The following is an 11,527-nucleotide window of genomic DNA, read 5'->3' on the forward strand; positions in this document are numbered from 1 at the left end:
CACACACACACACCTCTATAAGTATGGATTTTAGGACTGCAAAATATTTTAGAAAGAAAAAAAAACATGTTGAGAATCTATAAATCAGGAGAGCTGACTACTTTCGTATATGCTGTATCTCCTTATCAATTGGAATACTGTGTGTCTGTACTTCATAGCTTTAGAAATTTAGATAGCAAGTTAATACTTAAAATGACTTGCAACAGTAACTAGAGTTCAAGAAACGTCATTTATTTGGAGTAGACAATTGTTAGAAATGGGAAGATAAGGGCAGTTGTGCAAATGGAAACTTTGTTATTAAATTGGTCCTTTGGGTGTTGTCAGACCCTTTCAAGCTTGCTTCTTCATCAGCTCTCATTACTTGCTTGTCAGCCACATTTTACTGTACAAACAGTCTGCAGACATCCTCTGTCTGTCACAGAGCATTTTGGACTGTTCCTCATGTCTATTTCCTAAAGAGGAAGTTTCTTATTTACCAACATACCCTTATCTAGGCTCTGGGCAGTACTTGCAGAGAGAAAATCCTGAATTCACTATCCACCTTCCAACCAGTGTCTGACCTGGGTAATCTGCTCTATCTTAATAGTGTGATAGCAACTGGCAAGGGCAATGACATGGAGATAAGGTTGGCCCCATCTCTCTCCCTGTCAGCAAGCCTGGCACCTTGTTCATTTTTATTCTTGAGTAAGTGACTCCATCACTGCTCCCTTGCTGAGTTCCCTGTGGCAGCCTTTGTGAAGCTGTGCAGACTGTGAATCACTCCTATCAGGTCTGGAGGCAGTGGAGTTTTATAACTTTTGTTTAAATAGGGCCATTTGCCATATAGTGGATTGGCCTTTAACACCAGGGAAACAGCTTCCTCAGAGGACTTTTGCTTGTAGGGGTCGCTACCGAGAGGGCAGTCTTGTGTTTCACACTGGCTTTCTTGCAGCTGGGACTTATGTCCCAGGAACTGAGAGAATTTGGTACATGGAGGGAAATGGGGTGGGACGCAAGGCTGTGGGATGATTTTACAGTTCCAGTAGAGCAGGGATGCCCAGGGACACCCAACAGTGCGCATTTTGAGACATAACAATTGTTGAAAATAGAGCCTATGGGAAGGCTGCATGGGTAAAAATCACTTGCTGTCTAAGCCTAAAGACCTGAATGTATTCCTTGGAACCCATGAAAAGTCAGATGTGGCACACATCTGTAATCATAGCACTCCTAGGGCAAGATGGGAGGTGGAGAAAGAAGAATCACTTATGCTGTGAGAAGTCCTTCTCTCTAGGTGTTGCTTTTATTGGTTAATGAATAAATCTGTTTTGATCAGTGGCTTAGCAGACAAGGACAAGGAGGGAGCTCCAAGCAGATAGTGGAGGAGAGAGTAGGCAGAGTCAAGGAGACGCCATGTAGCTGCCTCTGGGGACAGACTCACTGGAATCTTGCCAATAAACGACAGCCATGTGACAATACATAGATTAACGGAGATGGGTTCATTTAGCATATTAGAGTTAGCCAGAAATATGCTTAAGCTATTGGCCAAACAGTATTGCAAATAATATAGTTTCTGAGTAATTATTTCAGGTCTGAGCTGCTGGGAAGGAAGGAGTGGCCTCCTAGTACATACCTGGAAGCTCATGGGCCAGCTAGGTTGAAGTTTGCAGAACAGCAGCAACAAAAAAAGCCTCTCTCAACAGGCAGAAGGAGAGAACTGACTCCATAAAACTGTCCTCTGACTTCCTCTTATGAGCTACGCCTCACATACTACTGCTCATGTGCATAATAATTGATGATGACGATGATGATGAACTGTTGTAAGGAGCTGTGGGCCGCTTCCTGCCACGCAGCTCCCGCACGGCTAGCTTATGCCCCAAAATAATTACACAGAAACTGTATTCTTTTAAACACTGCCTGGCCCATTAGTTATAACCTCTTATTGGCTAGCTCTTACATATTGATCTAACCCATTTCTAATATCCCTGTAACACCACAAGGTGTCTTACCATGGAAGATCTTAACCTGAGTCTGTGTCCAATGGGAGAATCATGGCGACTTCCTGACTCGGCTTCTTTCTCCCAGGATTCTGTTCTGTTTTCTCCACCTACCTAATTTTCTGTCCTATCAAAGGCCAAGCTGTTTTCTTTATTAATTAACCAATAAAAGCAACACAAAACAGAAGACTCCCACATCAATGAATTTTTAAAATACTGGAGGTACTGAGTTGGTAAAGTATGAGGGCCTGGGTTTGCTCAGAAACAGCTACGCGACATGTGCATATCATCCCACATTTGGGGATGTAGAGACAAGCATATTCCTGGGGATTCCTGGTCTCTCAGCCTAGCCTACTGAGCATATTTGGGGCACTGGGACCCATACTTCAAAACAAATAAATAAACAGAAGTTGCCAGCTGGTGACTGATGGTGGAGATTGGCCTCTCGTGTTCAGTTATGCCATGGGTACACATGTTACCTATATCTGAGCGCACACATGAAGATGAAAACACACCTGATCAAACTTTCCAAGAAAAATGGAGGGGGAAAGAACGTGCTCACTCTAATCATCCTCAAAGATTCTCATATCCAAATTATTCAAGAAACAGAAGACCAGATTCCTGTTCACAAAAGCTCAGCGCATTTGCATGGTTCTGTATGAGCCGGGAGAGGACCAAATACTGGTTACCAATCACTGTGCCTTACTCTGGACTTTAGAGTTCCTAGTTTAAATACCAACACTTAAAAATTATAGATACTAACAACAGTATAATAACAGAATATCAGCTTTAGGTATTCAAAGTGTCCATTCCCTTATAAGAGTATCAAGTCACAAATCTAGGGGACATTGATGACATAAACAACTTTTTCTGGACATAACTTGACTGAAAATCATCATTTCTCTTCTGATTGTGATTACCTCTCCACAATCACACCCTTGTGCTATGTTAGTCCTCTTTAAAAAGGCCCTATCCTTGAGAGGAAACCCCTGTTCTTTCCAATGTGTTTTGGGGATGGATTAGAAACTACTCTAACTACAAACAATAGCCAGCCCAATAATGATACCAAAGTTCATACATTTGCACTCAATAATTGGAGAGTAATTAAAGGAGAACAGTCAAGAATCTGCTACATGCTGCCATTTCCATAATTAAACAATAAAACTACTATATCATTTCACACAGACATTGTAAATACTAAATTAAGAAGCTCCGATGAAATGTCAGAAGCATTTTCTTATGAGTTTATATCAGCCATGTGATTACCATATTGATTCTGCATGCCAATGAGATAGCATTCCACTGTGTTTATTTTTCTCCCAATTGCCTTCCGGAAAGTAATAAAATTAAATCCAATATGATATTAAATGTAAATATGCACGGATATTATATGTAAATACCCATTTTAAACTCTCTTTGCTTTTTGATATTTTCTGAGCATAATGTTGTCAAGCCAACAGTAATATTCCTATTCCCCACACAGCCCACCCTCACTTCTAACACCAAGAGGAAGAACACCCTTTATAATTCCACTTGACATTTGTTTCATGATCTATGGAAAATAAAATACTAAAAAGAAAAAAAAAGTTTTTCAAAGTTACAGCTCTGAGAGCTTCTCAGCTAAGGAATTTTGATTTCCCACGCTGCCATTCTGAATGGCTGTTCCTTCACCCTTTTACTTCTTGTGATGTTAATTTTATTTTCTGCCAATTTTATCACTTGGCACTAATTGAATCATTAAAAACAGCTGCACTCATCTGGCTATAGATTAAAATTGCCATCTATGATTCTGTTCTTGCACTTCCGTTATCAAGAAGGCCTTTACTGTATTTGTAGAAAACGAGGCTTTTCATCAAGATTAACCAAATAAGAACCTGCAGCAAGAATCAGTCTCTCAAGCCGCAGGAGGACTGGCCACACACAGCAGCACGGATTGATGCACATGCTCCCTGAAGAAAAATGACCAAGGTAACATGGGGGTCTGTTGGAAGACAGGAGACTGACCCAAACCACCTCTTTATGTATGTTAGGATGGTTAGATATCTACAGGCCTTAAAGGATTCCTCCTGAAACTCTCTCTGCCTTCCGTGTAGCATTTGCTGTTGTAGAACCTTTGTTTCCTTGCACTTGCTATGCACCCCCTAGGGCACAGTAAGTCACCTATTTTCACAGAGACTGATCTTTGTTGAATTTTCTCTTCATGTGTACATTTGCACATTCAGCAGTCTGGGGGCATCCAGAAAATTTAGCTGTTTGGGTTAAGGATTTTTAAGGTCACAACTGATAATGAATGAACTAAGTTAAGAATGCCGTGTGTATTTTTCCCTGTTCAAACAAAATGAAATCTTCATACAACATATAAAAAGCTTATCCTTTCATCCCATTTTTGGAAATGACCACAAAGAAAGGTAGAATATACGATTGAACTTGACTTTTCTACAAAGTATACTGAAACTATTTTGTAAGTGGAGGTTTGGTATAATCATTTTAAATGGAGACTTCATTGGCTGCATTTTTTGATAAAAGCCATTGAAGCATTTCTCTGGGTAGATCTACCTAGTCCTCCTGGAAGTCCAATTAATCTGGTAATTCTAATAGTGTGGTAATGATTGACTTGAGAAATGTTTTCATCTATCCAACAGATTGTTTCTCTTATACAATAACAAATAGACAAAATGATTCTTACGCTTCTTTCAAAAGTTTTCTTTTTCATTTATTTGCATATGCACACATGCTTGGATGCACAGGGGCATGTGTTACAGCTCACATATCACAGTCAAAGGTCAGTTTGCAAGAGTCATTTCTACCCTTCCTCCATGTGAGTCCTGGGACTGAATTAAGTCACAAGGACACTTGGCAGCATGTACATTTACTCCAGAGTCACCTCATTGATCCTTCCTTTTCCTCATAAAATTAACTACTTATTAGATCAAAAGAATAGATGTTCTTGGAGTGGTGTGTTATTTTATTAATACCAATAGTGAATAAAGAATCCATGAGTCCTCCCTCTCCCTGTTCATGATGGACTGTTCAGTTTGTTTTTGACAAACAGCTTGCAAGAGTTTATTATACAATAGGAAGATTAAAAACATAGTTTATATACCTATATTTATCTGTCTATCCATCCATTTAGTAGTGTGGGTGCGTGTGTGTGTGTGTGTGTGTGTGTGTGTTGTGGTGTATATCTGAGCACATGTGCAGACTCTGTATTCAAATGTGTATATGAAATTAATAGGTAATAGGTCTTATGTGTCTCTGGACTCACTTATTAATCTCTACCCTAAGCAAGAAATCAAGTTAGAACAAGGGCAAAGATGACATTGCTTTGCAGGGAAGGGGCTTTTCAATCAAGCTGGAGTTTTAGGAATGCCAGTGGTGATTTAAAGTGATCTTAGTTGTGTTTTGTTACGGCTGTATTACAACTGTATCTTCTTGTCATAGGCATGTGACTTTGGGTCCCGAAAGACATTATTCATGCAATATGATGGCCACTCTTCTAGCTTGATGTCAAGATAAATTAATCAGAGATGCCATCTTGCAAGTGAAGAAATTGAATGGGATGATGCAGAGGTGTACAGTTTCCTCAAAGTAGCCTTAGTGGAGGAAGTCAGGATGGGCAAAGGTGCTTTGTGTGTTTTCTCTGATGTATCTCTGTGTGCAACTCAGGGTCAGTTCCTCTGGAGGACCTGCTACACAGGGCTTCTCTAGTCAGTCCGTAGGGTTGAAGTGTCAAAAAGAGATGCTCGGGGGAGATTGCTTTCATGGTTCCGGCGATGTCTGCATGGCATCAGAGTTAGTCCCTCATTTACACAGTAACTCAAAGAAAAAAAAGAATAAGTAACAATGTGCTGACCTGGCCCACTACAGGGATGTCTCCAACTCTCCCCTTTTCAGCTCACATCATAGCTCGATCATGGGAGAGTCTACGAAGACCCCATTTCAAACTCATTGCCCCTGTCTTTATTCATCTAGACTAGAGGGGGAAATGGTGCAGTCTTAAGATCCTGTGCGGTTTTCTGACTTCCAGATTTCTAACACTGGAGGTTTTTGCAAAAATGTCTATTTCGGACTCTGTCATCACCTCCCAACTATTTCTTTTTTCAGTTGCCCCTCAGCCACAGAATCTGGTCTGCAGTAAAGCCATCAACTTGTTTACCTTATGCTTATGAGATTACAAGTTTGACTGTTCCTAATGACTTTTCAGAATCTATTATTGGCTCTTTCACACCCCATCGAAAGAGCTCTCATTAACATTAAAGAATAGTTTCCTATAAATTAAGTAGAATTGCATCAAAGGAAGTGACTTCCTTCAAACTTCCAATTTCTGTCTCAAGGAGCATATAGCCTGTCTAAAGATAAATATAAGATTTTTTTTTCAAGTTCTCTCACATTAGCAGAAACAACTTGAGGCTATTATCATTTTAAATGAACCTTCAAAAAATGTCACTTCTAAAACAAAATGCCACCCTTAAATTGTAATTTATATAAACTTTCCAAAGCCACTCACGAAATGAAATGATATTCACACATATTTTACATTTTGAAATGAAAACTTTGGGGGAGAGCTGGCACCAATTTCAAGAAATGTTGAGGGATATAAGAAACGGAGCTCCATCCTTGCTTCTGTAGGAAGAACATGTGCAGTTGTGAAAGTATGCATAGCTTAAAGATGCAGGTCGAAGGACAGAGATGCTGGGCTATGTGTGGAGGTGCATTTGATCAAGCTGGTAGCGTATTTGTTTTGATTGCTCTTGTTTAACTAATTTGAGTATAGAAAGATTCATTGTATTATTGCCTTTTTTAGTTTTGATCAAATTATCAAAGGGTGGTTTAGGTTGAACTAGTTACGTTAATTGGTACAATGCACACAGTACAATATATTGATCTACATGAATAGGTTCCAGATCAATTGTCCCTTTGAAAATAATATTTACATTTAGAAGAGTCTATGGGTGCTCACTGAAAACAAAGGTTAAAACTAATTTTCCCTTAACCATAGTAATTAATAAATCCCTGACGTCCTGAGTGGTTTTGAATCAATACAGAAAATCACAAGGAATCCGTTTATTGCTCCTCAAAACCCGCCTTTGAGTCCAGGAGGCACAGAAGATGGTGAAGCCATTATTTTAGCACACTGGCAGATGGAGAGAACTGAGTCACAAGCCAGTTGGGTGATTTGGCGAAAACCAAAGCATCAAATACGATGACTGCAATCTCAGAATACTGTTCTCGACTCCTACCTCCCATCTGTTCCTTACAAGAGACTGAGAGCCAGTTATCTGTTACTTTGCAAGACACATCTAGCTAGTCTATTAAAAGGGGTAGAGCTGGTCCCAGCAAAGTTTGCCTTGTCTATCTCAGACCCACACTTCTTATTCATACCGTATTTGGGAAGGAGTGTGTATGGACAGCTGGTATAAGGGATCTTTATTCTTGATGAAGAAAACAGTGTTTAGCTGTTCCTCATGTGTAGAGAAATTGGTACTTTGCATCTTTTTTTTTTAAAAAAAAAAAACAACCTCCGGCTTTACTACACTTTTGTGGTGTGGGATGCTATGAAGCAAATTGATAATGGCAGGGCAGGTGTTGGTAAAATAGAATATTTACTGAACTGTAAAGAAAATGCTGAGTTCTGGATTTACTTGTGGCTAGAGAACCTATGCTTTGATTTTAATTTTCCTCTCTGGACTTAATTTTGAGACCTGACATGTAAGTACCTACGGTAGATTGTGTGATCCCTAAGGCTTCCCTGACAGGAGGATGCTAGAGAATTGCTACAAGGATTCTCCCTCTATGGCAGGGAATAACGCTGGTCCCTCACAGGAGATTACAGCCACAATAAGACTGCTTTGCCTTCTGGCTGGTTTAGACCAGTGCTCCCAACTGTCACTATAGGTCACATTCACTGCAACCCTCGTTTCCAGATGATTTACTATTTGGAATGTTAAGTTTGCTGATTTAAGAGGTCTCCCAGCTCCCTCTGCTAAATTTTTCAAAATACCTCAGAGTGTTTCTGATAGTTTTTTTTTTTTAACTCTGTAGTATTCTTTTTTTTTTTTTTCACTGAGCGAGATCACTTTATTGGATTTGAGTCAGGGAGGTGACACTATCTATTTCTGCCAGGATTCAAAGAAGGCTGCTCTAGCACAGGGCACCTGATCACTTTAAACATCAATAAAAAAAGTAAAATAGAAACCTTTATTTAGAATTAAAGCCAACACTTGAGTGTGACAAACACAGCATTCAGTTCGAAGAAGCACCCCACTAGTGGAGTGAGTGTTTATTCTGCACAATCACGACATGTGGACAAACCCGGGAGAGAGCACAGGGACACTGGGCAGGGCTGGCACCTAGTCTTCCTCACCCGGGTCCTCTCTCTCCAGCGTGTAGACCATGAAGCAAGCATCGGGTCTCCTGGGGACGAGGGGATGCCCAGGTCTCACAATCTCAAAGCCAAGAAAGCTGAAGGTTCGGAGCAGGGTGGCTCTGTCCTCACGGTTCTTGGGGAAGCAGATGAAAACATCTTCGGCCCGGAGCTGCTCCTCTGTGAACTCCAGAAGAGCTGTGAAACTGTCCTTGCTGCCCTCAGGCAGGGGCCCAGCTGGGAGCTCGATGTAGAGGCCACCACCGTTCCACACTGCCCTCCAGGTGACCTGCTTGGTCTCCGTGAGTGTGGACTGGATGCTCAGGACCCTGGTCTTGTCGTTAGACGTTGGCTCCTCTGTCACATTCAGCTGCTCGTCAGAGTAGAGGACGCTAGCTGAAAGACTGTGATCCCGCTGACTGTTCCCTCGCCCACCTGGGATCTTCAGGGGTGGGTGAGGGACATCAGGAGCACCACCGAGGCCCCGGTTACTACAGCAATGGAGGGCGACCCTAGAACTTTCGCTGCTGCAGCCGCCGCGGCTGTACTGACTAAGAAGCGGCATGGTGCGGCTGGCGTGGAGCGTGGCGCTGCGTTTATCCCCTTCCTTCTCTCTGGCGAAGCAGTGGCTGTTGAGAATCCGCTGCAGGGAGGATTTCACCATCCGGCAGGTGGGGTCCGAAACCAGCAAAACCTCCGCAGCACTCTCCGCGCCGCCGCCGCCGCTCGCCGTTCGCCAAAAAATGTGTAGCCCAGGTTGGCCTCGAACTCGTGATCCTCCTGCCTCTGCCTCCTTCAGCAAATCCTACCGGCGTGCGCCACCACAACCGGCAAAGATTTATTTATTATGTATACAACATTCCTCCCTTGTATGCTTGCACGCCAGAAGAGGGCACCAGATCTCATTACAGATGGTTGTGAGCCACCATGTGGTTGCTGGGAATTGAACTCAGGACCTCTGGAAGAGCAGTCACTGCTCTTAACCTCTGAGCCATCTCTCCAGCCCCTTGTAGTATTCTTGTTCTGTATGTCTTTGCTCTTTTCCAAGGAATTAGAGAAAGCAGAGGGGGATACTTGACAGGGTGTAAGCTTTGGGACATTCCTTAAATCATATTGTATTGCTGGAGAAATGGCTCAGTGGCTACAAAAACTTCCTGTTCTTCCAAAAGACCAGAGTTTGGTTCCCTGCACCACTGCAGGGCAACTCACAACTTCTTGTATCCAGCTCCAGAGGATCTGATACTCTTCTGGCTTCCAGAGGTCTCAAATATTCACACAGAAGCATTTGTGTGTGCACACACATGTATTCATGCACACACACATTCACACACACAAATATAAGAACAAATCTTTAAAAAAAATAACCACACCATCTCCTTAGACCTACTGTGAAGGTCTAAACATTCCCAGGCAGAATTGGTTGAGTTGGAGCAAGACTAGGAAAGCTGGAAAACATTGATTATTGAATGCAAGCAGAGCATAGTTTGTAACACCAAGCTTCACTTCTTTGATTTAATTCTGATAGTTTTCCCTTGCCTCTCATTCACCCTAGAAAAAGTTTGAAATCCTCCATTAAAACTCCCCACTAAAGACAAAGCAGCCTGCTTCACAGCTCCAGCCAACCTCTGAAGCCCCAAGGTGAAACAGCAGAGGCACCTGGAGTATCCAATTCTGGCTTTGTAGCTAATTAAAATCCTTAGGGATGTGCTAATTCCAGGATGATATTTTTGCCTAAAGCAGTGGACAGTCACTAACAATGAATGATGTTGGATTCCCGGGCCACTATTAATCTGGTTTTCTTAAGTTAAACACATCTGGTGAACAAAAATTAATCTCTTATCTAAATCAAGGAACCATCTAAGATTGGGGGAATCTTCAAAGTATCTCCCATGCCATTGCTTGAATGAAATCAAGATTATAGCAAAGATTCGGCAGCACTCAGTTCCTGTTTACAACTTTTGTTGTTGGTACAAAAATGCCAGAATCTTCTGTTGCTTTACCGCATGGATTCTCACTTTTCCACAAAGCCTAATTGTAAATTATTCTGTAAGTAGTTTGGAAGTATTTCTGTTTCAGTAATCACCCCCTTCCAAGTTTTATGTGTGAGGAAGAAAACCTACATAGTGACATATGATTTTGTTCTAAGATTACAGAGAGAGAGAGAGAAAGAGAGAGAGAGAGAGAGAGAGAGAGAGAAGGGAGGAGGGAGAAGAGAGCTGTAGTTAGACAGTTTTCACCCCAATGTTTTTCTTTTATACTTAATGTCTGGAGAAAGTCAAGATGAAAGAGAAACACCTGCTGCTTTTCAAAACGGAACCGTACACACACGTGGCTTTGAGCTCTCACAGGGACTGAACCTGTGATTTCAATCCTTGTACTGCGAACCTGCGAGGAACGAATGGAAGCCACAGTTCCTATGGCAGGCATTTCGATGGGCTGTCAGGGAGCTCATTTTGCTGTCATTCCCTACTTTTTAAAAACATTATCTTTACATAAATAAAACGTAGCAGTGAAAAATGAAACACATGAATAAACACACACATGATGGGGCACCCCGAAAACACACACATGATGGGGCACCCCGAAAACACACACATGATGGGGCACCCCAAAAAGCACTTCTATGATTTATCTCCGGTGGTGTAAGTTGACATGACATCGTCACTGAATAGTTCATAGTTTAGGGCTATTACTAAAGTTTTAAACTGAACAAGGAAATAAAAATGCTTTTGGTCAAGGATCAGCTTCTAGAATTAAATAGCTTTGGGAAATTTATTGAAAGAATGTTATATATACCATAGTCATATTTAAGTAAGATTACTCTATAATTTTTCCTGATTTCTTCAGATTAAGATAGACATGGGATTTTAGGTTCACAAGGAATTTCAGGAAAAGGTAAGCTGCATCTTACTATTGATTATACAATTTATTCTTCACTGTTACAGTCTAAGTCCTAATTTGCCATCTTTCAATCATAACGTGCTTGTACATATCCCTGTGTTCCAGATAAATGAGGAGCCAGACTTCCCCAGTCCCAAAGAAGGCTGGATAGGGGAGCACAGAAGCACAATTCTTAGTTAAGGGAGCCACCTTAGGGCTGGCAAGAGACTTGAACCTAGAGTGGCTCCCAGGAGCCCAAGGCGATGTCCCCAGTTAGTTCTTTGGGTAGATGAGGATAGGGAACCTGAAA

At 41.6% G+C, this 11,527-nt stretch overlaps 1 long non-coding RNA gene and 1 pseudogene across 1 annotated transcript in view; both read right to left on the bottom strand.

Annotated features, from left to right (window-relative positions):
• LOC113456798 overlaps nucleotides 1-11,527 on the bottom strand; it is a 200,989-nt gene that overhangs the window by 60,615 nt on the left and 128,847 nt on the right. The window lies entirely within an intron of this gene.
• On the bottom strand, nucleotides 8,038-9,083 carry LOC102001833 (ornithine decarboxylase antizyme 1 pseudogene; annotated as a pseudogene).

Source organism: Microtus ochrogaster, chromosome 16 (genome assembly GCF_000317375.1).
Source record: "Microtus ochrogaster isolate Prairie Vole_2 chromosome 16, MicOch1.0, whole genome shotgun sequence".
NCBI lineage: Eukaryota > Metazoa > Chordata > Mammalia > Rodentia > Cricetidae > Microtus > Microtus ochrogaster.